The 27,955-nt window shown below is 33.9% G+C and overlaps 1 pseudogene; it reads right to left on the bottom strand.

The window, feature by feature from the left end:
- Positions 1-15,195: 15,195 nt before the first annotated feature.
- LOC108474750 (protein argonaute 4-like) lies at positions 15,196-17,013 on the bottom strand (annotated as a pseudogene).
- Positions 17,014-27,955: the final 10,942 nt, after the last annotated feature.

Below are 27,955 nucleotides of genomic sequence, written 5' to 3' on the forward strand. Positions count from 1 at the left end.
GTATATTGATGATTTCCAATGTCTCTTCTTTCATATAATTCATTCTTTATTTATTTTAAAACTTGTTACATTTTATTTGTGTCAATTTGCTTGGTATTTCTTTTAAAATTGTCTTTTAATTCATTTACCTTCGAGTATTAATGTTAGTACTTGTGTAGTGAATGATGTGTTGCCATTGTATGTACTTTAATTTGGCTCCTTCGTATTTTCATTTTATTGTTATTCATTTGTATAGTATTCTTGCCATGTATTATTATTCTATGCTTGCAATTATGCTTTTATTTCTTGTCATCAAATCGTGATTACAATTCCAACTTTTACCCAATATCGATTGTCTTTTATGTAAAACAAAAAAATATATTTTGAGTCGGACTTATAATCGCTTATTTGAAAGCTTCTTAAAACAAGGCAATGTTTCGTGTTTGGAAATTCGAGAAATCGTGCCCTAACGTGCTGGGTTTCGATTTTCTGTTGACCAAATAACTAAATATCCTTTTAAAATTTCAATGCATGAATTTAGGAAATCATAAGATGATCTTGGTATCGAGGGTTTGAAATATTGTATCCTAACGTGCTAGATATGATATTTTATTCCTTCGGGACAAGAGAATCTTAACATCCAATTCGAGTTATTCAAATATTTTTAAAAGGAGTTGTATTTCAAAATCTTTTCAAATTTTCGATATTAGGACATTAATTAATCAATAAGGTACCAATTTTGGCACTGCGAGAATGCTAATCCTTCCTTGCACGTAATCGACTCCTGAACCTGTTTTCATAAATTTCGTAGGCCAATATTGATATTTTAATAAAATAAAATATTTTATGGGTGGTCTGATCACACCTAAACAAAAATGATTGATGTCGACTCCGTATTTCTTTTTAAAATCGATCCCCGTTTTTCAAAATAAAAAATGGTTTCGACAACTCTCAATAGTTACAAATGGAGAAACATATTCATATGTAATAAGTGCTCATATTTGGGCCTTTATATTTAATATTTCGTTTGGTTGTTAAGTGAAATGTTGCATCTTAGCTTTCTCATTTGCGTTTGTTTGAGTTTTTTTTTTCTTTAATTATGCTCAATCTTTATATGAATTTAATATTTGATAATTAATTAAGTGTTGTATGATATGGATTAGGTTTATGAGAGTTTAAAGTTCGAATTTTAGGGCTGTCGGAAACAAAACGTAGAGTTACAACTAGCAAAGTAGAGCTTCATTATGGTCTTAAATAAATTTTTTACATAAATTTTTTCCACCCACTTCGCGTTTTATGTATCTATACTATTTATTAAGCATTTTATTGAGTTAGCGTCACCCATCAACTGAGTCTCAACTCAGTTAAGGGATTACCAAAAAAATCATGTTATTTGTAAAGTTATATGATTATGTGGATGCTTTTGTCTTTTCATATTTTTATAGCAATAAAAATTTATCTATAAATGACACCATGCATATAAAACTTTTTCATTTACCATTTGAATTAAAGTAAGTATTAGTTTTATTTTGAAACTTTAATAAGTATATTTGTGTTTTGAATTTTATATATTTGTGTATATGAATAATTTTGTCAATCGAGTTAGAATCACAAATGAACACTGTTACACCTAACTTTATTTGATAATATGTTTTGATATAACAAGTTCAAATATTTTTGAATAAAAGTTAAAGTTGAACAAAATTAGCAAAATGATAAAATCAAGTTAAAATGGTTTCAATTGAGTTAAACATTTTCAATCAAGTTAAAACTGTTTCAAAACAAGTCAGTATTACTCCAGGCCAAAAAGTCTACTTTTTGGCCAAGTATTGATAGTTTTCAAAATGTCGATACCCTTTATAAAATCGATACCAAATTGGCATTTTGTTTTAAATCAATTACAAAAAGTATCGATACCTTTTACCAGGTATCGATAAATTATTTTTGGTATTGATGTAAATTAACTAACTTTAACGGTCACTGAATCGGGTATTAAATGCTAATAGTATCAAGACTCGTAGAAAAAGTATCAATACCTTTCGTTGTAGGTGAATTTAATGATCTAGTATTTTCATTCCAATGACTCTATTAACTTTCACAACAACCACAATGGTTGAAAATGAATTAGAGGGCATAAACACCATCTTTCAAATGTCCTACAATAAAGAGAGAGATTTTCAAGCTTAAAGATCAATCAAAACAATCTTAGTGTTTAATTCTTTCATATTTTTCTTATACACACTTCTGAGCTTTCATTGTTATTCTTTAGCTCAAGTGTATTCTTTTTTATTTGAGCTTAATTGGCAAAATTCTGATATTGTAAGGATTGTTTCTTTGTTTGCTTATTTGTATCTTTTTGAGATGGTTGAATCTTAAGGTTTGGATAGAAACCTTAAGAGAGTTACAAAATTAAGATTTTTGGTAGAAAATTTAAGGAAGATTGTAAGGTTAAATATTTTCCTCAAAGATTATCAAATTAGTAAATTTAGGAAAATCCTTAGTTGTAGAAAACTAAGGTAATGGTGTAGTCAACTGGGGTCAAACCACTATAAATTCTTATGTTCATTGTTTCATTTTCTTTTATTGCTTCCACCATTTTTCTTAAAGGCCAATTCTCCTTCCCTCTTGGAGATTTTGAGTTGGTCAATCAAGTTAACAAACACAAAATCAATTCAGAATTGATGACAAAACAATGATAAAAAATTGTATTCATTTAGTATTCTTAATATGATGTGATTTAAATTTCGTTTTACTCACAATTTAATCTAATTTTTTATTTTAGTATTGTACATATGGTATGTGTTATTATTAATTAATTACAAATTATATTTTTCATTAATATTGTGTGTTATTTTTAAACACAAATTTGTATTCTAAATACGTGTGTAACACCCCAAACCCGACCTAGGAGTTTAGACCGAATTCGGAATGCTACATTGAACACTGAAGTGATCATAGGAAAATTTACAAAACATAATAACATGTCGAACCAAAACCTTTACTTACTTATATAAAACTCGAATCAGTAACACTTTAGGAATAAAAATGAGTAAAACTTAAATCGAAATTTGTACCACAGCTTTAAAAAAAAATCATACAGTCCAAAATCAATTATAAGAACTAAAAACCATAACTACTACTCTAATTTGCTGAAGCTATCCGAGTCCTTCGCTTACTGAGTCCAGCATCTAGAATTCAAAACTACACCTGAAAGGGGAAACAGAGAGGGGGTGAGCTACACGAGCTCAGTGTAAGATCAAACCAATTAAACTACAGAGGGGAAACTAGGAAAACTAGAAGCAGTTCGGAAATAGAACATACTTATAAACCGACTAAAATAAATACAGACCATATGTAACTTTACAGTCATATGGCTCGGTCATGCACAGTAACGGTAATTCCAGGTAGTCACAAACTAGGCCTAAGCTCATTTCCAGAATCAATATCAGTTTTCAGTTGGGGCCTCAGCCTCTCTCAGTAACTATCCAGTCAAACAGTAGCAATCATATCTACAGAATCCTTTTAGGCACAAGTGTGCCTTATAGTCAATAAGTCAATCACATCCAAATATAGTATCACGTTCAATCAATCATATCATTTAGACATCTATCGAGCAGTACAGTCACATTCAGTCACACAGATACAATTAGATGCATATGAGTGCAAATGAGTTATAAAATAACCCACCCATTCAACCAACACACCATCTCCGTCCCCCATCACACTTCAATAGAACTGTAAGCTCATCCAACCAATCACTCCAGGTGGGGATATAATCAACCCATCCATCCAACCCTACACTCCATATGGTGTCATCCAGAGTTGCCTGGCAATGATGGACATCAGCATTGTCTTCGACCCGCAGGGAATTGGGACTGCCAACGACCCTCTGGGTATTAGGGGCTATCAGTAAGCTGTACAGTGCCATGCAGAAGATCGCGGTACAGACATGCAGTATGAACTGCCAGATCAGATATATTATGCAGCAAAGCTAGTGTATAAGCTATACTGTACAATGCGGTAAACTGCAGTACAGACGTACAGTATAACTGCCAAATCAAATAGTGGTACGTAGCGTAGCTAACGTACATGCGATACAATGCAAAGCGGTAATCCGTTATACTGTTATCAGTAATGTCCACGATTAGGACTGCCCTCGACCCTCTGGGAATTGGGGCATCAGAATGCAGATAAACTGTCAAATCGTAAATCTCCCTTCTCTTCAATATCCCACCCCAAAAGCTTTGTATGCAGATGTAACAATTCAGAATGCAATTTCAAACAGTCATTCACAATCAATCAATCAAAATTAGAAATTTACACACTCGTTACTTGAGCTCAATTTCAATTACAAAATAACCTCGCTTATCAGTGGCACGCAGTCAGACAGTTAGATAGAACTAGTTGCACACACACTCACCTAGCTAACCGGGTTAAAAATAAACATGTCACGCAACCAATCACCAATAACGCATTACCCAAACTCAGAACAAAGTCATACTTACCCTCAGTGAATCTTAGTAGAGGGTTGGAACGCATAGTGTAATAGCTCGAATTTCAGCAATGTCGAAAATAGTGGTTCAAGACCATCAAATTCGAAAAATGAACTCGTAGATTATATTATTTAATATTTACGAGTCAAATGTAGTTTTTAAAAGATTTTTGAAATAGTAAATTGTGTTTTATAAAGATTTATTTGGTCAAGAAATTGAGAAAAAAAGGTATCGAGATCTTGGTGTTATAAATCGAGCCATAAACATTTTTATGAATATTTACGGAGTGTTAATAAGGTAGTAGTAAAATTTCATTAGAAAATATTGACGTTTGGATGGTTAATTAAATAAAAAGGACTAAATTAGAAAATTTGCAAAAGTTGCTAAAAGGATTAAATAGCTCAATTGTCAAATAAGGAATGACCTAAAGTGAAAATAAGCCCAAAGGAGATATTTAGGGCGGAAATAGCGGAGAAAAATCAAGAAATGGGTGAAATAAGGGCAAAAATAGAAAATTGCCAAAATTAGCTAAATAAAAATAGGACTAAATTGGAATATCTAGAATTCTCTTCATTTCTCTTCATATTCATCAGCTGAAAAACAGCCATGGAGGAGGGTTCAAGCTGGTTTTCATACTCTAGCTTCATGTAAGTTTAATTCTTGCTTTCTCCTTGAAATTTTTATGTTTTTGGACTTTTACAATTGGGTCCAACTTACTATTTCATTAGTTTTTGATTCCATGGCTAATTTTTAAAGTTGTTATGGATGAGTGATGGAATTATATGATGAATAAACATATAATTGAATTTTTAATTTTGATATATGATGATTTTATTAAGTATAATTGATGGAAATTAATTTTAGGACCTAATTGTGAAAGAATTTGGAAATAAGGACTAGTGCTAAAGTTATAATTGTCAAGGGTTATGAAGTAGTTTAAAATGGTATAATAAATTATTAATTGATAAAAATTATCTCAATTGAGGGGTTAATTGAGCAAGGACTGAATTGTATGAACTGTGAAATTTGGGGCAAAATGAAAATCAACATCTTGCACTAAAGCTGTTTTGGACAGCAGCAGTAGTTTAAATTTGAAAAATTACCAAAAATTTTAGAAATCGAATTATAGAATTAATAAAATATGAAATTAAAGCTTATTGAGTCTATTTTCTTATAGAAGAAACGATGTAAGCAATGGAATTGTAAATCATGAGATATAATAAATTTTGTGAGACAAGGTCAGAATGATGTCTGGTTCCCCTGTTTTGAATTTAGAAAATCATAAAAAATTGAAGAAAAATAATTAGTGGCTTAAATTTATATTTTTAGAATTCTAAATGAGTCTATTTTCAAGAAAAATAAACGAGAACATCATTTGAATTCTGTACGAGGAGATAATTAATTTTTAGTGAAGAAGAGTCAGAACTGTCAGACAACGAAATAGGGGTGACTTTAAAGAATAAACTGTACTTATTGGTTAAACCAAAAATTTTGAAAATTTTATGGTAAGAAGATACTTGAGTCTAGTTTCAAGAAAAATTATCCGATATTAATTTGGAGTTCTGTCACTCAAGATAAAAATAATTTAGTGACTATAACACAGATGGACAGCTTGAATATTCATATAAGTAAATAGTAAAAATTACAGATAATACTACTTACAAGTGTGTTATTTATACTAATGATCTGGATGGAGAGGAGGATGAGGAAAAATATATGAATGAATCGTGTATAAATTGATCACATGCCCGATTATAATTCATAAATATTGAATTAGAAATGATATAATGTTTTATTTGAAACATTTATTATGAAATTATGATTATCGTTATAATATAAAAAAATTGAATTTGTGAGTTTATATGGCTAAATTTTAGTGATCATTTGTTAATTTTATGAATTTCATGATGTGTTATTTCATATGTATTGATGATAAAATCGTGAATAATGTAAAAGTATGAAAATTGAATAAATGATCAATTTGAGCACTTTAGTTCAGTGACAAGATGAATTGACAGAAAAGACCATGGTTGGACCATGGCAACAAGTGATAAGTGACAACTTCGGCTACACTTATCTGATCAAGAACAAGTGAAAGTGATAAGTGATACCTTCGGCTACACTTATCTGATCAAGGACAAATGACAAGTGAAAAGTTGTAGCTTCGGCTACCTGATCAGTGAAAAGTGGTAGCTTCGGCTACCTGATCAGTGAAAAATGGTAGCTTCGGCTACCTGATCAGTGAATAGTGGTAGCTTCGGCTACAAGTGACAAGTGATTTCCGTGTAAAATCATATCTAGAATATTGCATCAGAGTGATAAGTGCATTTGTGTAAGACCATATCTGGGATATGGCATCGGTGTGACATGTGTATAAGATGTAGACCAATTCCGTAAGATGTTCACTAATTTGACAAAGTTTGGTAAGTGTTACATGGAATTATGTGATATAAGGAAGTACGAGTTGATAAGACATGAGTATAGAACTTGGTCGATAAATGAATTCATTTGTGATTATATAATTGTTCATCTTGAATGTACGGTCCATATGTATTGATAATTCAAATGTTTTAATGAATAAAGTTCCAACATGAAATAAATTGAACACGAGACAAATAATTATGAAATTAAACTTGAAATTCATGAAAATGACTATATGGAGACATGAGACATTGATATATGAATGTCGAAACCATTTTTAAATCGAGTTTTGAAAAATGGGAATCGACTTTAAGAAAAACGAAAACGGGAGTCGCCACCAATCTTTTTAGGTGTGATTGGATCACCTTATAAAATATTTTGTTTTAAAACATTAATTTTGGTCTACGAAAGTCGAGAAAACGGATTCGGGAGTCGGTTACATACGAGGAAGGGTTAGCGCCCTCGTAACGCCCAAAAATTGGTACCTAATTGATTATCAAGTGTCTTTAATGTCGAAATTTGAAAGTTTTAAGATGCAAACCTCTTTTAATTAAAATGTCTCAATTTTGAAAATTAAGGCTCACTTCAAAACATCACATCCAGTAAGTTAGGATGCAACATTTTAAAACCTTTGAAACTAAGCTCGTCTTTCAAAAATTTCTATCTCGAAACAACAAAACGTCATATCCAGTAAGTTAGGACACTATGTTTTGAAATCTCAAAATAATTGTTTAAGTTTTGAAAACTCAAAATCACTTAGAAGGGTGCTTGACTATTCAATTCAACGAGAAAAGTCGCAACCCAGTAAGTTAGGGCACTACCTTTCTCAAGTTTCCAAACATCAAGCATTGCCTTTTATTTTTATTTTTAAAAAACCTTGGAATATTATTTTAAATGACGTTTTAGGATGACATATTAATGCATCATGAAGCATAGATGTACAAAATATTCTAACATTTCCATACAAACATAAATAATATCATTAAGACAAAACTAAATAACATGAACATACGTTTAATGAAAAAATCATACTAGGTAAATATAAGATAATAAACAAATAAAAACATGAGTAAACTAAAAGAAAAACATAATACATGCAAAAATTATACAACGATATATATCATAAAATAGCACATAAAAGAAATAATTAAACATAGCATATAAAAAAATGAAACTATGCACAAATAAGATAAATGAACATACACTAAAAAATGAATAAATAGAACATTTACAAATTATAAAAATATAATGCAATAGTTCAAAATACATGAAATGATAATATAATATATATATGAAAATATATATTTGAAAATAAACTATATAAAAGGTTAAATATTATAATATATAAAATACATAATCAAATGTATAAAAGATAGGAATAAATATACATATTTGAAAAATGAAGAAATTAAAATAAAAAAAGGTTGAAAAACTAAGATAGACGAAGAATAAAATAAGAACAAACCACAGAGTGTAAGAACGCAAGAGGGAGAGAAATTTGAGTGAATGCTTTCAAGAATTCTTATTGCTTCCCAAAACTCAAGTGATTTACAATGAAGGGAAAGACCTCTATTTATAGTTGAGCCTCCCCAAATCCAATGGTACAGATCAATTACATCAACGGTTAAGATTAAAGGATATCTACAAATTAAATCTCCAAGATTACAAGATCATATCTTCAAGATTGCATATCATATCTAAGATTGCATATCATATCTAAGATTGCATATCCTTAAAGATTATATTTCCATATGAGTCAAGCTTATAGATGGACCTTAAATCCTTTCAAGTAATGGGCCATTCCGATTGGGCCAAATTATATGTTTGTAAATTTGTACTGGACTTGGACTTGGACTTTGTTTTATTTTTATTTTTTTTGGGTTTATTATTTTAAATACTTAAATGGGCCGGGCAAAATGGGCTATTACAGCTGCCCCTCTTTGCTCATTGTCGTGTAACGAGAATAGAGCAAAGACTATAAAAGGACCCATTTTTCCCGGTCTCATCAGCTTCAGACTTTATGGTCCTCAATCTGCTCCTTGTAAACTCAGGATTGTCATGTTGATATCTTCGATCTGCTCTCCGTCGAACACAGAGACGCCAAATCTACTTCTTCGATTTGTTTTCTGGCAATACAGAGATGCTAAATCATCTTAGATCTACTTCAGTGTAAACACATGAAAGCCAAATCTGCTGTGTCTTTGATTTGCTCCTTGTAAACACAAGGATGCCAAATCATCTTGGATCTGCTTCAATAAAATCATTTGAAGGTTAGATCTGCTATATATCTGCTCTCCGTCAAAATGGAGATGCCAGATCTGTTATCTTTGATTTTTAGGGATGCCAAATCTTCTATCTTCAACTTGTTCCCTATAAACACAGGGATGCCATGCTGAAATCTTTGATCTACTTTGCTATAAGCATAGGAATGTCAGATCTGCTATCTTCGATTTTTTCCCTATAAACACAAGGATGCCAAATCTGCTATCTTCAACTTGTTCCCTATAAACACAGGGATGTCATGCTGAAATCTTCGATCTGCTTCGCTGTAATCACAGGAATGTCAGATCTGCTATATTCGATTTGTTCCCTATAAACACAGGGATGCCAAATCTGCTATCTTCAACTTGTTTCCTATAAATACAGGGATGCCATGCTGAAATCTTTGATCTGCTTCGTTGTAATCACAGTTATGTTAGATTTTTGTTCCCTATTAACACAGGGATGCCAAGTCTGCTATCTTCAACTTGTTCCCTATAAACACAGGGATGCCATGCTGAAATCTTCAATCTGCTTCGCTGTAAGCACAGGAGTGTCAGATCTGCTATCTTCGATCTGTTCTCTATAAACACAGGGATGCCAAATCTACCATCTTCAACTTGTTCCCTATAAACACAGGGATGTCATGCTGAAATCTTCGATCTACTTCACTGTAAGCACAGGAGTGTCAGATCTGCTATCTTCGATCTGTTCCCTATAAATACAAGGATGCCAAATCTGCTATTTTCAACTTGTTCCCTATAAACACAGGGATGCCATGCTGAAATCTTCGATCTACTTCGCTATAAGCATAGGAGTGTCAGATCTGCTATCTTCGATCTGTTCCCTATAAACACAGGGATGCCAAATCTTGTTTCTCTTATCTACATTGTCCCGTAAAAGACATAACCTGTAGAATGCGTATGAGTTCATGCCTAATAATTAGGATGCTATGATCGAAGTGAGTCAAATTCTCCTAATTAGACATGTTATAATGCAAAATGTTATGAATATGAACCCTATTTCGGACGTCATCACTTATTCCCTCATCGAAGTTTTCCTAACTTCTCTCGAAGTCTCATTCCTACTCAACTTGTGGGTTTGTATCATTCTTCAAATGCTATGACCTGCTGAAAATGTTTGTAAGATGATCCTTGTCGAAACCATTTTTAAACCGGGTTTTGGCAAATGGGAATCGACTTTAAGAAAAACGAAAATGGGATTCGCCACCAATCTTTTTAGGTGTGATTGGATCACCAATAAAACATTTAAAATCGTTAGTTTTGGTCTACGAAATCAAGAAAACGGGTTCGGGAGTCAGTTACGAATGAGGAAGGGCTAACACCCTCGTAACGCCCAAAAATTGGTACCTAATTGATTATCAAGTGTCTTTGATGTCTGAAATTTGAAAGTTTTAAGATGCAATCCTCTTTACAATAGAATGTCTCAATTTTGAAAATTAAGGCTCACTTATTTCAAACGAGTCAAAACATCACATCCAGTAAGTTAGGACGTAACATTTTAAAACCTTCGAAACTAAGCTCGTCTTTCGAAAATTTCTATCTCGAAACAACAAAACGCCATATCCAGTAAGTTGGGACACTATGTTTTGAAATCTTGTAATAATTGTTTAAGTTTCAAAGACTCAAAATCACTTAGAAGGGTACTTGACTATTCGAATTCAACGAGGAAAGTAGCAACCCAGTAAGTTAGGGCACTACCTTTCTTGAAGTTTCCAAACATCAAGCATTGCCTTTTATTATTATTTTTTAAAACCTTGGAATATTATTTTTAATGATGCATGAGGAATCTTATTACATTATAAATCGTACATGACAACATATTCTCGTAACAGGTAAATAAAACATGCATTTAAACAATATGTTAGCAATACATAAAGATCATACGTTAGATGCATACACATTAAAAAATAATAAATATAGCAAATCTTAACAAGATACGTACAAAGATATACATAGCATATATTGAAGACGAATAAGCAAAACATACAAACATACAAAGTAATAATTAATTTAAAAAATGATGCATGATAAAAAAAGTAATATAATATCATTGTACATGTTCATAAAATACAACATCAAATAATAATTATAAAATAACATTTAATACATAAATGATATATACAATATAAAAATATATAAAAGAATTAGTGTAAAAAATAAAATAAAGTGAGTAATTGTTAACAAAACATACAATACAAATAAAAATATGATATTTAATAATGATAATTTACAAATTTTAAAATTATAAATAATAAAATGAATAATATAAAACATAAATAATATAATAGATAATATACGATATACATAATATATAATAAAAATAATATAATAAGTAATAAATATATAATAAAAGTAAAAATCTAATAAATGCTATATAATAAAATATAATATAAATATATATAGGAAAATAAGATATGATAAATAAACATTTTATATAAACAAATCAATAGTATTTTTAATAATAATATATGTATAGATTTTAAAATAAATAAATTATATGTAAAAAAAATAACAAAATTTATATTAATAAAGAAAATGAGTAAAATTAAATTTAAATGAAACTATAAGGCTAATTTAAAAATGAAATAAATTTAATTAAAAAAAACAAACTGAAAACGGAGAAGGACTAAAGGGATAAATATCCCTTTAGCCGAAGAAAACACGCGGATCTCTAAATGGACCGGGTTGGGTAATCGGGTTAGCCCCAAAACGACGTCGTTTTGGGGCCCTTCTACACACTATGAAACGGCGTCGTATAGGGGTGCTTTAAAAACCAATTTTCTTTCAAAAACTTTCATTTTCACCTCCTCCTAAAAAAAAACTCAAGAAAAATGCTCCCAAAAGCCTGCCTGCCCTCTGAGCTCCGATCGAACTCCAATCATCGGGCCTCGCCATCCTCTGTCGTCTCCGCCACCGTTCATGGTGGTCGGAGTTCCCAAAAGAGAGTTTTACGCTCCTTAAAGCTTCTCAAAGCCCAATCCGACGGTAATATCCCTTTTCCCTTCTATTTTAAAAGTGTTTTTGCCTCCAAATCGATTCAAATCTTTGAAATAAAAATAAGAACGAAAAGTAATCTCTGAAAATCACCTTAGATCTAATTTTATTCCTTGTATATGTGTAATACTTGTGTCTATTTTACACTATTTTTCCGGTAAAAAAAAAAACCCTTTTACAATGCTTTCCTTCAACTTTTATAGCCTTATACAGTATTTTTTTTTACAGATTTTTATTTCATTTCTTGCCATGTTTGTTTCGTTTCTGCTGCTTTTCTTTCTCTTTTTGCAGGTGTTTGCGAGAATGATGGCGAGTACTCTAGCTTTGATTCGTGCGCCAATCACGGCGCGATTCAGAACTAGAGTCATGGCGCTGATGGGGGCTACTGGAATGGCGCGATTTGAAAAGGCGCGTCGTTTGGGATGGTTGCTGTGCGAATTCTGGAACCTTCTTTTTGCGGCGCTGAAAGGTGCAGAAACCCTAGGGTTCCTGACCTAGGGTTAAGCATTTGGGCCTTCGGGATGTAGCTTAATGAGTCTTAGGAGTAGGCTTTTTAGAAATGGATCTGTAATGTAACGGGTTGGGTCTGCCGGGTAGTGTTGGTATTTGGGTTTGCTTTAGGCTAATGGGGTATTGGGTGTTGGGCCACGAGTGTAATGGGTTTATGGGATATAATTCTCCTTTTGGGCTTTATTTCTTTTGTAACATGGACTGTACAAATTGGACACTTTATTTTATTTTTTGGTTTTCTGTTTGGTTTATTAAGCCCGGGCGAATTTGGGCTATTACAGCTGCCCCTCTTTGCTCATTACTGTGTAACAGGAATAGAGCAAAGACTATAAAAGGACCAAATTTGCCCGGTCTTATCGGATCCTGACTTTAAGGTCCTCAATCTGCTCCTTGCAAACTCAGAATTGTCGTACTAATGTCTTCGATCTGCTCTCCGTCGAATACAGAGATGCCAAATCATCTTGGATCTGCTTTGATGAAAGTCAGATTTTCTATGTTTTCGATCTGCTCCCCATTGAATACAGAGAGATAAGATCTGTCATCTTGGATCTACTCTCCGTCCATTACGGAGGGATAAGATCCGCCATCTTGGATCTGCCTCGATGAAGGTCAGATCTGCTATGTCTTTGATCTGCTCCCCGTCGAATACAGAGAGATAAGATCTGTCATCTTAGATCTGCCCCGATAAAGGTCAGATCTGATATGTCTTTGATCTACTCCCCGTCGAATACAGAGAGATAAGATCTGTCATCTTAGATCTACTCTCTGTCCATTACAGAGAGATAAGATCTGTCATCTTAGATCTACTCTTCGCCCATTACAGAGATATAAGATCTGTCATCTTGGATCTGCCCCGATGAAGGTCAGATCTACTATGTCTTCGATCTGCTCCCAGTCGAATATAGAGAGATAAGATCTGTCATCTTGGATCTACTCCCCGCTCATTACAAAGAGATAAGATCTGTCATCTTTGATCTACTCCCCATCCATTACGGAGAGATAAGATCTGTCATCTTGGATCTGCCCCGATGAAGGTCAGATCTGCTATGTCTTTGATCTACTCCCCGTCGAATATAGAGAGATAAGATCTGTCATCTTGGATCTACTCCCCGCCTATTATAGAGAGATAAGATCTGTCATCTTGTATCTGCCCCAATGAAGGTCAGATCTGCTAAGTCTTCAATCTGCTCCCCGTCGAATACAGAGAGATAAGATCTGTTATCTTCAACTTGTTCCCTATAAGTACAGGGATGCCATGTTGAAATCTTCAATCTTCACTGTCCCCTAGAGGATATAACCTGTAGAATGTGTATGTGCCTATGCCTATTATTAGGATGCCATGATTGAAATGAATCAAATGCTCCTAATTAGACATATTATGATGCAAAATGAAAATGACTTTTATTTCGGACATCTTGATTCATTCAAGTCTCATTTTGTTTCACTCAAAGTACCAACCCTATTTTGCTCGTATGCTTAGAACCCTCTCCAACGATTTGGTCCACTGTGCCATTCCCACATGCTACGACCCACTGGAGATGTTTATGAAATGATCCTTTCTTCGGATCGACATCATCTAATCACCAGAAGAAAATTTCTTGAGTAACTCCAATTCTTACTCAATAGGAATTCCTTAAACAATTGTTATGTTTCAGTTTCTTTGTATTATCTAGAAATTTCCAGAGTAATATGCAAAACTTCGTTTGTGAAGATATTTTAGTTCCTCCATTATTATTTCAATGCAACATACTTTATGAATAATGGATAATAAATTGATCTTGAGGAAAATTAGAATTTGAATGATTTATCAAAAGAAGAACAAAGGAGATTAATCTAGGAATCTATCTTTGAGAAGAAAGAGAATCCAAAGATAGTAAACAAGATAAAAATCAAATGCCTTAGATATCGCAGCTTGGGCTTCTATATACAAATTCCATGAAAACTGTTTTGAGTTTAACATGTGTTTAGAAGACCCAAAGTACTTAGTTGATGCCCCGGTATGTAACATACTTCACTGCTTGTTGACTCCAGTATAGCAAGGTCATTGTTGCACACCAAAATTTGAGCCGCCCTTTCGGGTTTTCAGCTCAAAACCCCTTTGGTCTTAAGGCGCCCTTTGCGGGTTTTCACCTTGGCCTCTCCATTTCTTTCTCTTTTTCCATTTTCCATTTTTCTTTTCTTTCCTCTCTTTTTTTCTTTTTCTTTTTTTTTTTGAAATAGAAGTCTCAAAGTGCCCTTTGCGGGTTTTCACTTTGGCTTCCCTTTATTTTTAGACAAAATACTCCTTAATTGAGTCTGAATTCACTGTATTAGGTGAATCTTTCGCACCACTAGAGGAGGTTTTTTCAAAATCTATGGTCTTTACCACTTGGTATCCATTTTCCTTTGAAATCCTTTGCATGAGAAGAATCTCTTGTAACACAAGTTCCCCCTCATGAAATTCTTTTGCCCAATCAAAAATCCGGGCTGACGTTTGTCAAATAAAGAAAGTGAATAGTAGCTAGAATCCAGAAGCTCTATAAAAATAGTTCAATGGAGCTGCTGGCATTATCTTTCATTCTGGGAAGCTGAAGTACAGAAATCGCTCCCGGAGTTGTCATTCCACCATGGTTTGATGATGTTTCTCAAGTATCTTTAAACTCTATAAACTGGTCTAACTGTGACATTACCAAATGAGCTCAGTGAATAGGGGCCACAACAGATATGTCTGTAGCGTTTCTTTGATATAGCATGGACTAGCTCCTGCAGATCATCAGTCGAAAACCCAATCTGACCTAAGAGAACATGATAATGAGTAGGTCTCATGGCTCCAATCATTCCAGTATGGGCACAAAGATAGAAGTCAATGTTCCTAGGATGATAGATTTTGTTGTTTATAACAGTTCTAGGCGAGACATTGTCAGGAGATCCCTGCTGAAAAAAAGTTAGCATGATGATTTTTCTGTGCCATAATGACCACAAACTTGGGGTTCCAACTCTTATCAAGAAATTTGCAAGCCTTAATTACTTGATCCAACTCAATGTTCAATACTTGATTGAACTGTGACTTGCTAACTCCATCCCTGAATATGATAATCTGATCAGGCTTCCTTTTCCCTGAACTTGTATAGAAGTCTTACAATACCCTCATCCACTTTGTTAGAAACTGGTTTGAAGAGAGAATTTATCATTTCAAGCTTCAAAGACTGTGTACGACCTGATGCCCTATAACTGGAAATCAATGGCCACTTCATGAAACTAACCACCGTAGCTATTGACGGTATATCAGACTGCTCAGGAGAGCCAAATAATGCATCCATTCCAAGGATGATAATTGGAACCTTTAAAACAACTGGAATTGAAGGTGTTTGCTCAATTACTAACATGTAATTTAGTCCTCCAAGCTTTGTATTGATTTTTAGAAGCAGGTTTGTAAAGCACTGATCCTTTACCCTAACTAACGCCATACACTGAATCATGATGCCATACTCAGACAGATTGTTCTACTTCTATGGCCTATAAAAATCAGAGTTTTTCTTATCGAGAAGCAAACAAAGAAGGAACTGTGGAGCTTTGAGTATCCAGCACTATTGTCCACCAAGGCATCAATGTGAGGTATAGGAAAACTAGCTTTGTTCCGACTTACAGCCTTTCATTTCTTCTAAGGCTATATCTTTTACCCCCTCTTTATGGGGTAGAATTTATTTCTCTTCTTGCTTTACCGTTTTCAACAAATTTAGAAACAAATCGCAATCTCTGTCATCTTCAGAGTACTGAGATTCCTCTAAACACATGTAGCGCTCAAAAGGAACTCTGAATCTGTAGTATCGTTGCCCCTGTCATTGATATCTAGGGATCTTCGATAGGCACAAAATAATATACAAGGAATAAATGAATTCAAGAATAACTATTTACGTTATGAATGAAGAAAAAATGAGGGAACAATTGCTCAAATTAATCATGAAAGATATGTTTTATTGAAACAACAATGTCTAAACATGAGCCTATTTCACAAATGAAATCTTATTGTTTCTAAGCTTTAAAACAACAAGTGTGTTCTAAACATTACTCTAAATTAACTTTAAAACACAAGGATCACTTCCACAATTTTATTGTTAAAAACATTCCCAGATGGCAAGGGCTCATCAGTTTTATTCCTTGGTTTCCTCTTAGGATACGTTATTCAGATTCCCCAACATCAAGTCCTGCTCAAAAGCCCTGAAACTTGGTGCATTCTTGGATCCCCTGCCCCTTTCCATCATGGAATTCACCTCCCCATGATTAGGTAATAAATTTTCTGCCCCAGAGGGATGATCAAAGCTTATAACACCTATTTTGATAAGTTTTTCAATCATCTTTTTAAAGGCAATGCAATTCTCAATTGAGTGTCCTGCACGTCCCGCATGATACTCACATTGAGTGTTCAAATCATACCATTTGGGGTATGGGGGCTGCAACGGTTCTATGTAAAATAGGGACACTACATGTGCGGCAAATAATCTATGATATAGCTCCTTATACGACACTGGAATTGACTTAAAGAGAAGCTTTTAGGATTCGATTTCAGATTGGATTCTTGCTTTTGAGGAACCTGATGGCCGATAGTTGACATTCTCGGTTGTCTTATAGTTAACAGCTTCTCCTCATTTTCTTTTCTTGTCATTGCCCTCGAGGAATTGTATCGGGAGCTCCACTCTTGCTTTTTAAGAGCTTCACACTGTTTTGGACACTCCACACTAGCCTTCCTTGCTTCTCTAATGATGACAAGACTGGCTGAATTGCTCCCCAAATTAGGACCTGAGCCTACCGAATTATTTACTGGTTCCAACATACCGGCCTGATGCTGTTGGGGTTTGATAACAACTGGTATCCCTCGCGGATGTGCGTCTAGTTGAGTCTGAACCTCTATTGGAGTAGAATTTAGGGAATAAACAATAACCTCATTATCATCTTCAGTGTTGACCACTGGGCTTTTCCTCTTTTCAAGCTCTTCGACTAGTAACTGTCCCAGCTGGCCAATTATATTTCTTTGGAGCTCCAACATTTGATCACGTATATCTTGTTGAATTTTGGTCAATTGCTCTTGCATCTGTATTTGCCTTTACTCTAATCTCTCCAACCTTTGTTCCATATCCTCGATTAACTCTCTGAAATAATTTTTGCCTAATTAGGGTCTTTTTATGGACTTAAATGCATATGATGCGATGTGATGTAATGCAAATGCATGAATGCAAAAAGGTATCGATCTCGACTCAATTTCATTTAGAAAACTTTATTTAGAAAAAGAATATCTTTACATATGAATGGATTACAAATATGCCTTCGTCCTATGGCCCAAAGTTTTAACTCAACAAAGCTAACTCTTAACAATGATCTGACTATAGCTTGTATTTCGTGCTCAGTGTATCAGCTTGTACCTTCATGGTCCATAAATGATTTACTACCATCCCGAATTTAAACTATGGCTTCACCCATAGTATAATCCCTTCATCTATGGACACCTCTTCCAACGTCTGTGAAGTTATTCTGATTATCTTGAAAGAAAGATTGGCAAACAAGTAGGTATTCCTGCTTAACATGCTGCCTTAAAATGATATCCAGCACCTTTAGTGTTTCTTGAGAGCTTTCAGATTCCTGTCCATGCAAAGCATTTTGAAATGCTTATATGGGTATCTTCTCAGCATAGTTAATCTCTACTTTAAAGGTCTTTTAAATGATATGGCCTTCTTTAATCTCATTCTTTTGCGTCCATTTTGACAGACCATCAGGGCTTGCATTTCCATTGTCTCTGATAAGTGCAACATAGTAAACTCATGCTTGTTGTTTGGTCCTATAATAGATAAGCCTTTTTACCATCATGAGCACAATCACTTTCCTTCCAACTCACCTTTGTCGGTCCATGCATTCTGTCAATCACTTTTCTTCCAACACTCTTACCATCAACCATCTTCATATGAAAGAGAAATGTTGTAATGGTGGAAATGTCCATCAGTACTCTTCTTGTTCACCTTAAAATGATTGGTGAGTACATTACCTTCTACCCTTTAGTTCCTGCAGCACACCTTGCCATAGGATGTCAAACAATCTTCCTTGTATCCAATTCTGCTTTGATTGGAAACAACATTAAGACGCACTACTGGCGGAAGAGACAGGAATTCCAAGACTGCCCATTTTTCTCCTACTCTTTCCATTTTAGCTCACTCCCTCTCCCCATGACGTTCATCAACTTCCTCACAAAAGTTGGAATACAGTCAGCCCTTGAGTAAACTTTACCAACTTGAATCATAGGACAACGCCACAAAACCGAATATTCCTCCACCACGGGTATCATATCGGCTTTTCCAAACGTAAAGCAACTGTATACAAGATTCCAATACTGAGTGATGGCCCTAAACAAATTCTCGTCTATTCCTAAGTCAAGCAAGTACATGCAAGTCCCCATGGTTGTTGTAGAATAACTGCTTAGCTTCGCTACCCCATTGATCCCATATTCCTTTAACTCATGCTGATTATCCTGTGTAACGCTGATACGAATGTAGTCTGACAGCTCTGACACATATCCCATGGCTAGACTATTTTCCTTTACTAATTGAGTTTGCTCTGACCATATATGGACGTTAACGTTGTCTTCCACTCTATCAAGAAGTCCGTTCTCCATAATAAAGCTCCCTAACTTAGAAACTGACCGAAAATTGATACCTTTTAAATGCGAAATGATATGCAACAAAAAAAAATGAAATAGTTAGTATCACATGATAACAATAAACTCGAAGATAACCTGCAAGAGTAACAATTACGGTATAATTCTATCTAGGTTGAGCTCTTACAGTCCTTCTATATGTGGTTTGTTTCTAAAGTTTGAGGTACCCAAACCAGTAGATTTCTCGATCCTCACCCATTATAGGCTCATTTGAATCGAGTTCAGTTCAGGGGAATACATTTCCCTATGGCTACACGGAGATCAAAATCTCACGAAACCATAGGTACGGATGTATCCCGAAAGTGATCCACTATCCTGCACGGAGGCGAAAACCTCACGAAGGCGTAGCTTCTCACTCCCACTTAAGGGTGTGACCACAACGGTCATGCAAATGCAATGCGACGTAATATAGCAACACATGCAATAATACAAACACATGTAATGCAAAGAGGATTAAATTTTAAAATTTTTAATTTTTGACATTAAGACAAGAGATAATCAATTACACGGCTTGACTCTCTTATTAGCCCCCAGTGGAGTCGCCAAGCTGTCGAAACCATTTTTAAACCGGGTTTTGGAAAATGGGAATCGACTTTAAGAAAAACGAAAATGGGAGTCACCACCAATCTTTTTAGGTGTGATTGGATCACCAATAAAACATTTAAAATCGTTAGTTCTGGTCTACGAAATCAAGAAAATGGGTTCGGGAGTCGGTTACGAACGAGGAAGGGCTAGCACCCTCGTAACGCCTAAAAATTGGTACCTAATTGATTATCAAGTGTCTTTAATGTCGGAAATTTGAAAGTTTTAAGATGCAATCCTCTTTACAATAGAATGTCTCAAATTTGAAAATTAAGGCTCACTTATTTCAAACGAGTCAAAACATCACATCTAGTAAGTTAGGACGCAACATTTTAAAACTTTCGAAACTAAGCTCGTCTTTTAAAAATTTCTATCTCGAAACAACAAAACGCCATATCCAGTAAGTTGGGACACTATGTTTTGAAATCTCAAAATAATTGTTTAAGTTTCGAAGACTCAAAATCGCTTAGAAGGGTGCTTGACTATTCGAATTCAACGAGGAAAGTAGCAACCCAGTAAGTTAGGGCACTACCTTTCTTGAAGTTTCCAAACATCAAGCATTGCCTTTTATTATTATTTTTTAAAACCTTGGAATATTATTTTTAATGATGCATGAGGAATCTTATTACATTATAAATCATACATGACAACATATTCTCGAAACAGGTAAATAAAACATGCATTTAAACAATATGTTAGCAATACATAAAGATCGTACGTTAGATGCATACACATTAAAAAATAATAAATATAGCAAATCTTAACAACATACGTATAAAGATATACATAGAATATATTGAAGACGAATAAGCAAAACATACAAACATACAAAGTAATAATTAATTTAAAAAATGATGCATGATAAAAAAAGTAATATAATATCATTGTACATGTTCATAAAATACAACATCAAATAATAATTATAAAATAACATTTAATACATAAATGATATATACAATATAAAAATATATAAAAGAATTAGTATAAAAAAAATAAAATAAAGTGAGTAATTGTTAACAAAACATACAATACAAATAAAAATATGATATTTAATAAAGAGAAATGCTATAATGGTAGAAGTGTCCATCAATACTCCCACACTCACTTTGAATTGCTCATCTATCCTCCTGTCAAGCAAATACTGCAAGTCCCCTTGGTTTTTGTAGAACAACTGCTTGGCTTCATTACTCCATTGATCCCATATTTCCTTTAACTCCTGGAGATTATTTTGCGCCACGCTGATGTGAGTGTAACCCCATAATTCTGATGTGTATCCTTCAGCGTTTCCTTTGACCATTTATGGACGTTAGCATTGCCCTCCATTCTATTAAGAAGTCCGTTCTCCATAATAAAACTTTCTAACTTAGAAACTGACCGTGAATCGGTACCTTTTAAATGCAAAATGACATGCACAAAAGAAAGAAAATAGTCAGTATCATATGATATTAATAAACACAAATATAACCTAAGTATAATTCTATCTATATTGAGCTCTTACGGTTTTTCTATATGTGGTTTGTTTCTAAAGTTTGAGGTACCCAAACCAGCAGATTCCTCGATCCTCACCCATTATAGGCTCAGTTGAATCGAGTTCAGTTCAGGGGAATACATTTCCCTATGGCTACACGGAGATGAAAATCTCACGAAACCATAGGTACGGATGTATCCCGAAAGTGATCCACTATCCTACACGGAGGCGAAAACCTCACGAAGGCATAACTTCTCACTCCCACTTAAGGGTGTGACCACAACGGTCATGCAAATGCAATGCGTATCAGAATATAGCAACACATGCAATAATTCAAACACATGTAATGCAAAGAGGATTAAAGTTTAAAATTTTTAATTTCTGACGTTAAGACAAGAGATAATCAATTACACGGCTTGACTCTCTTATTAGTCCCCAGTGGAGTCGCCAAGCTGTCGAAACCATTTTTAAATCGAGTTTTGGAAAATGGGAATCGACTTTAAGAAAAACGAAAACGGGAGTCGCCACCAATCTTTTTAGGTGTGATTGGATCACCTTATAAAATGTTTTGTTTTAAAACATTAATTTTGGTCTACGAAAGTCGAGAAAACGGATTTGGGAGTCGGTTACGTACGAGGAAGGGTTAGCGCCCTCGTAACGCCCCAAAATTGGTACCTAATTGATTATCAAATGTCTTTAATGTCGAAAATTTGAAAGTTTTAAGATGCAAACCTCTTTTAATTAGAATGTCTCAATTTTGAAAATTAAGGCTCACTTCAAAACATCACATCCAGTAAGTTAGGATGCAACATTTTAAAACCTTCGAAACTAAGCTCGTCTTTCGAAAATTTCTATCTCGAAACAACAAAACGCCATATCCAGTAAGTTAGGACACTATGTTTTGAAATCTCGAAATAATTGTTTAAGTTTTGAAAACTAAAAATCACTTAGAAGGGTACTTGACTTGTAACGCCCCAATTTTCAGGAATCCTGTGAATGTTGGCATAGGTTTAATTATGTTAGTGGGCCTCTAGAAAGCCCAAGCTTAAGATAGAACCCGGTAATTTTAGTTAATTTTTGTTCCATAAGAAAAAGGGGGTAAAATTATGAAATAGGACCTATGTGAAAATGTTTGAAAATGCTATAGGCTAAATTGAAGTGACCAAATAAATAGGAGTGCAAAATAGGAGGATTTGCATGACAAACCTCCCATTTTACATGAAGTGGCCAGCCATCATGTTGTTATAGACAAAATGTACACTTGATATCCATAATTTATGGTACAAATTGATACAAATTGATAATAGGTTAGGTAAATGTTCCTTGATAATAGGTTAGGTAAATGTTTCATGATAATGGGTTAGGTAAATGTTTCATGATAATAGGTTAGGTAAATGTTTCATGATAATGGGTTAGGTAAATGTTTCATGATAATGGGTTAGGTAAATATTTCATGATAAGAATTTCATGTCTTTTGTATTAAAGAATTAAATGGATGAAATATGAAGTTTTATTAAAAGAAAAAGGGGTGAAAAGAACAAAGTTTTGTCCATCTTTATTCATCATAGCTGAAAGTTAGAGAAGAGAAAGGAGAGGAGAAAGCTCTTGAGTATTCGGTCATTAAGAGGAGGAAAATTGAAGGTAAGTTCTTGGTACCTTGCTTCTATTTTGAGGTTCACGAGTTCTTCTTGATTCTACCTTAACTCTTGAAGTATATTTTGATTTTTAGTTGTGTTGTGAGCATTTGATCATGAATTAAAATGAAGGAAATGGTTGTTGTTTCATGTTCTTTTGATGAAAAATGGAAGATAGGTGAAGTTGAGCCAAACAAATGAGCATGCATGTGCCTTAGATGTTAAAGGGAAAAATCAGCTAACATGTTGTGCTTTAAAATGATGAAATGGAGATTATACTTAAGTAAAATCATAGATATGTGATGATTGGTTGGTGATATACATGTTTAAATAACAAGCATGCAACATAGGTGTATGAAGGAGTGATTTGGTAAAAAATCTGCTTGGGACAACAGCAGTAACTTGACTTTGGAAAATCACCATAAATTGTGGGAGATGAATTAGAAGCTGAATAAATTATGTAATTAAATCTTATTGAGTCTAGTTTCTAATGAAATAAACAAGAACATATTTTGAATTCTTTACAATGAGAAATTTGATTCGTAATGAAGAGTGGTCAGATTAGTCAAATAGTGAAACATGGGAAACTTTGAGAAAAATCTGGTATTGATTGGCTAAACCAAAAATTCTGCAAATTTTATGGATATAAGATATATGAGTCTATTTTTAAGGAAAATTAACAGAACTTGATTTGGAGTTTCGTAGCTCCAGTTATAAATGATTTAGTGACTGTTGCTCAGGAAGACAGCTTGCAGTGAAATTATGATTATGTGGTAAACATTGACAAAAATTTGTTAATGAGTTGCTTATTGTTTTCTTATAAGCTTACTATGATCTGTAGGTGTGGTTGGCCGAATATTGTAAGGGTTAATACGTAGTTCGTATTTGAATAGTTAGATTAATGTGTTAGTAATCCAATTGTAGGCAGTTCGTGTGTGGATCTCGTCAGCATATCGTCGCAAACAGGTGTGTAACTAACACCCTCTTTCTTAGTCTGGATCGGCAAAAGTCGAAAAGCTGAAATGCCGAAAACCGGTATTTTGTAGATTTGTGAGTGTGCGAATGCTCGTAAGGTAAATCGATTAATGTTTTTGGTAAGCTGCAAAATTTGGACTGCAAAGTGCATGATTTCTGTGCCCTCGATATTTTTGGGCTTAATTGGTCAAAATTGGAATGATGGGCCAACGGCCCAATTCGGTAAGAACCCTCGATGCGTGATTACATTAGTACATGAAAAGTAGGAATATGTATGAAAAACCCTAAAATAGATAAATTACTGAAATACCTTTAAAATGGAAAATTTACGCTTTTACCCTAGGAGATAAATTATCGAAATACCCCTAGGGTTAAATTGACTTAAATGCATGTTTGATTGTTGTTATTTCTTGCATGCCATGTTGTTATTATCGATGCATGGGATTGGGATATTGATGAGGAAGTACTTGAAAGTGGCTTGTCCACATCTTGGAGGCTTTGCCTCAATTTATTTGATAATCGAGCAAAGCAAGGTGCAAGCTGTGGAGTGTTGGGTTGGGTGGGTTGAGCTATTCCCCACATGGAGTGTATGGCTGGTACGGGTGGAGTGTAGTGGTTGGTGGGTTGAGTAGTCTCCCAAATGGGCTTGCATATGTTTCTTGATGTTGCATGTATTTTGAAATGGGCCTATGGGCCATCATTATCTGAATAAGGGGCTAAGGCCCGTTTATTATAATCTGAAAAGGGCTCGCCCAAGACCACTATTACCCAAATGGGCTTGCATATGTTTACTGATGTTGCATGTATTTTGAAATGGGCCTATGGGCCATCTTCATTATCTGAATAAGGGCTAAGGCCCGCTTTATTGTAATCTGAAAGGGCTCGCCCATACCACTATTACCGAATGGGCTTAGCCCAATAGGCTTGAGTGACTTGGGCTTTGAATGGGTTTTCCTTACACCGAGTTTCCCAAACTCACCCTTTTATTTTCATCCACGCAGAAATCCCCAACCATAGTGGGCTTGGAGTGTGAGGGATTTTGAGTGGCCACCCGCTCTGAAAGTTTGATTTTCTTCGGTGAAATGGACATCCTTTTAATTACGTTTGAGGTTTTGGGCTTTTAAATATAATAAGGCCGCTTAATTATTTTTGATGGTTTTAATATGTATTACTAAGATAGGTAATACTTATTTTAACTATTGAAATTGGATAGCTTTAGGGCGTTTTCAAAAACAACAATTGATTTCAAAATAACACGACAACAAGCAAAGCTTCCGAATGAAAGTATTTTCCAAAATTAATCACTTTTCCTAAAATGACTTAATCAAATCGGTTTCCTAGAAATATCCATGACGTTAAGGTGTGGCAATGGCGGTATGCATGTCTAGGATTGGATCCGAAGGGAGCTTGGTATTTAAGCAATCCGATGGACTCACCACCTCTTTTCGGTTTCCTACGGTGCATGACTTCCTTTCACTTTAACCCTTAATGAATTAATCTTTTGAACATCAAGTATGATTTTCGGACTTAGAATGGAAATTTTTTTTTACATTTTGATGTGGCATGCCGGATCCGGCCATAACTTCTGGGCCGGGTTTGGGGTGCTACATGACTATTCGAATTCAACGAGAAAAGTCGCAACCTAGTAAGTTAGGGTACTACCTTTCTCGAAGTTTCCAAACATCAAGCATTGCCTTTTATTTGTTTTTTTTTAAATAAAACCTTGGAATATTATTTTAAATGACGTTTTAGGATGACATATTAATGCATCATGAAGCATAGATGTACAAAATATTCTAACATTTCCATACAAACATGAATAATATCATTAATACAAAACAAATAACATGAACATACGTTTAATGAAAAAATCATACTAGGGTAAATATAAGATAATAAACAAATAAAAACATAAGTAAACTAAAAGAAAAACATAATACATGCAAAAATTATACAACAATATATATCATAAAATAGCACATAAAAGAAATAATTAAACATAGAATATAAAAAAAATGAAACTATGCACAAATAAGATAAATGACATACACTAAAAAATGAATAAATAGAACATTTACAAATTATAAAAATATAATGCAATAGTTCAAAATACATGAAATGATAATATAATATATATATGCATAGAAAATATATATTTGAAAATAAACTATATAAAAGGTTAAATATTATAATATATAAAATACATAATCAAATGTATAAAAGATAGGAATAAATATACATATTTGAAAAATGAAGAAATTAAAATAAAAAAAGGTTGAAAAACTAAGATAGACGAAGAATAAAATAAGAACAAACCACAGAGAGTAAGAACGCAAAAGGGAGAGAAATTTGAGTGAATGCTTTCAAGAATTCTTATTGCTTCCCAAAACTCAAGTGATTTACAATGAAGGGAGAGACCTCTATTTATAGTTGAGCCTCCCCAAATCCAACGGTACAGATCAATTACATCAACGGTTAAGATTAAAGGATATCTACAAATTAAATCTCCAAGATTACAAGATCATATCTGCAAGATTACATATCATATCTAAGATTGTATCATATCTAAGATTGCATATCATATCTAAGATTGCATATCCTTAAAGATTATATCTCCATATGAGTCAAGCTTATAGATGGACCTTAAATCCTTTCAAGTAATGGGCCATTCCGATTGGGCCAAATTATATGTTTGTAATTTTGTACTGGACTTGGACTTGGAGTTTGTTTTATTTTTATTTTTTGGGGGGTTTATTATTTTAAATACTGAAATGGGCTGGGCAAAAATGGGCTATTACAATGAATATGGAAAATGTTTGATAAATGTGGTCATTCATAATTATGGAATTATATACCTCGTGTGTACTATTTGCATAAAGATGATATTTCAAATACTTTGGTTATTTAAGCTTAAATATGAAATAGTATGAAATCAAGATAAGTTGTTATGAAAATATATTTAGATTACAGAGATATGCTGATATATGTTGTATGATTACATAACGTGAAATTGTGTATATATATATGAGAAATTTAATGAGAATTGAGCCCATACATGTTTCTTATTATTTATATGAAGTGTACGACTGACAAGGGTGATGAAGTTATAAACAGAGAGTTACACGGGTTAAAAACACGGGCGTGTGACTCTCCAAAGTGTGAAAATTTTCTAAATGTTGCAAAAGTTTCATATGTTTACGGTTTGGTCCTGAACAACCACGAATGTATGTTTTAGATCCCGTAAGCCTATATAAGGGACTTTAAACATATTGTCGAAACCACTTTTAAAAATGCTAAATTTAATGAAAAAATGGGGAATTGACTTTAAAAAACGGAAATGGAGTCGCCACCGATCCTTTTTTGTTTAGGTGTGACCGGATCACCAAGAAGTTTGGTCATTTTAATAAAACATTTTGGTTTACTAAAACAATGATTTTGGTCTACGTAAATAGGAGAGAACGGGTCCGGGAGTCAGTTGCGTATGAGGAAGGGTTAGCACCCTCATTACGCCCAAAATTGGTACCAAATCGATTAAATACTGTCCTTATGTCTAAGATTTAAATTTTTTGAAATGTGGTTCCTTTTATAAACATTTGAATAACCCGAGTTGGTTGTCAAAATTCTCTTGTTTCAGAGGAATACAGTATCACATCCAGCACGATTGGACACGATCCTTTATACCCTCGAAACACAAGAAATTTTGAGTTTTGAAAAGTTTATATGTTGAAAACCGCAAAAGGATGCCTAATTATTTAGTCCAACGAGAAGGTCGAAACCCAACATAGTAGGGCACGACTCTTCGAATTTCAAGACATTGGACATTGCCTTATTTTAGAATTTGGAGAACGTGAGTGAAATTCTAAAGGAATATTTGATTATTTTGAACAAACAGGAGATCGCAACCCAGCACAATAGAGCACGATTCCCCGAATTGCCAA

Source organism: Gossypium arboreum, chromosome 8 (genome assembly GCF_025698485.1).
Source record: "Gossypium arboreum isolate Shixiya-1 chromosome 8, ASM2569848v2, whole genome shotgun sequence".
Taxonomy (NCBI): Eukaryota; Viridiplantae; Streptophyta; class Magnoliopsida; order Malvales; family Malvaceae; genus Gossypium; species Gossypium arboreum.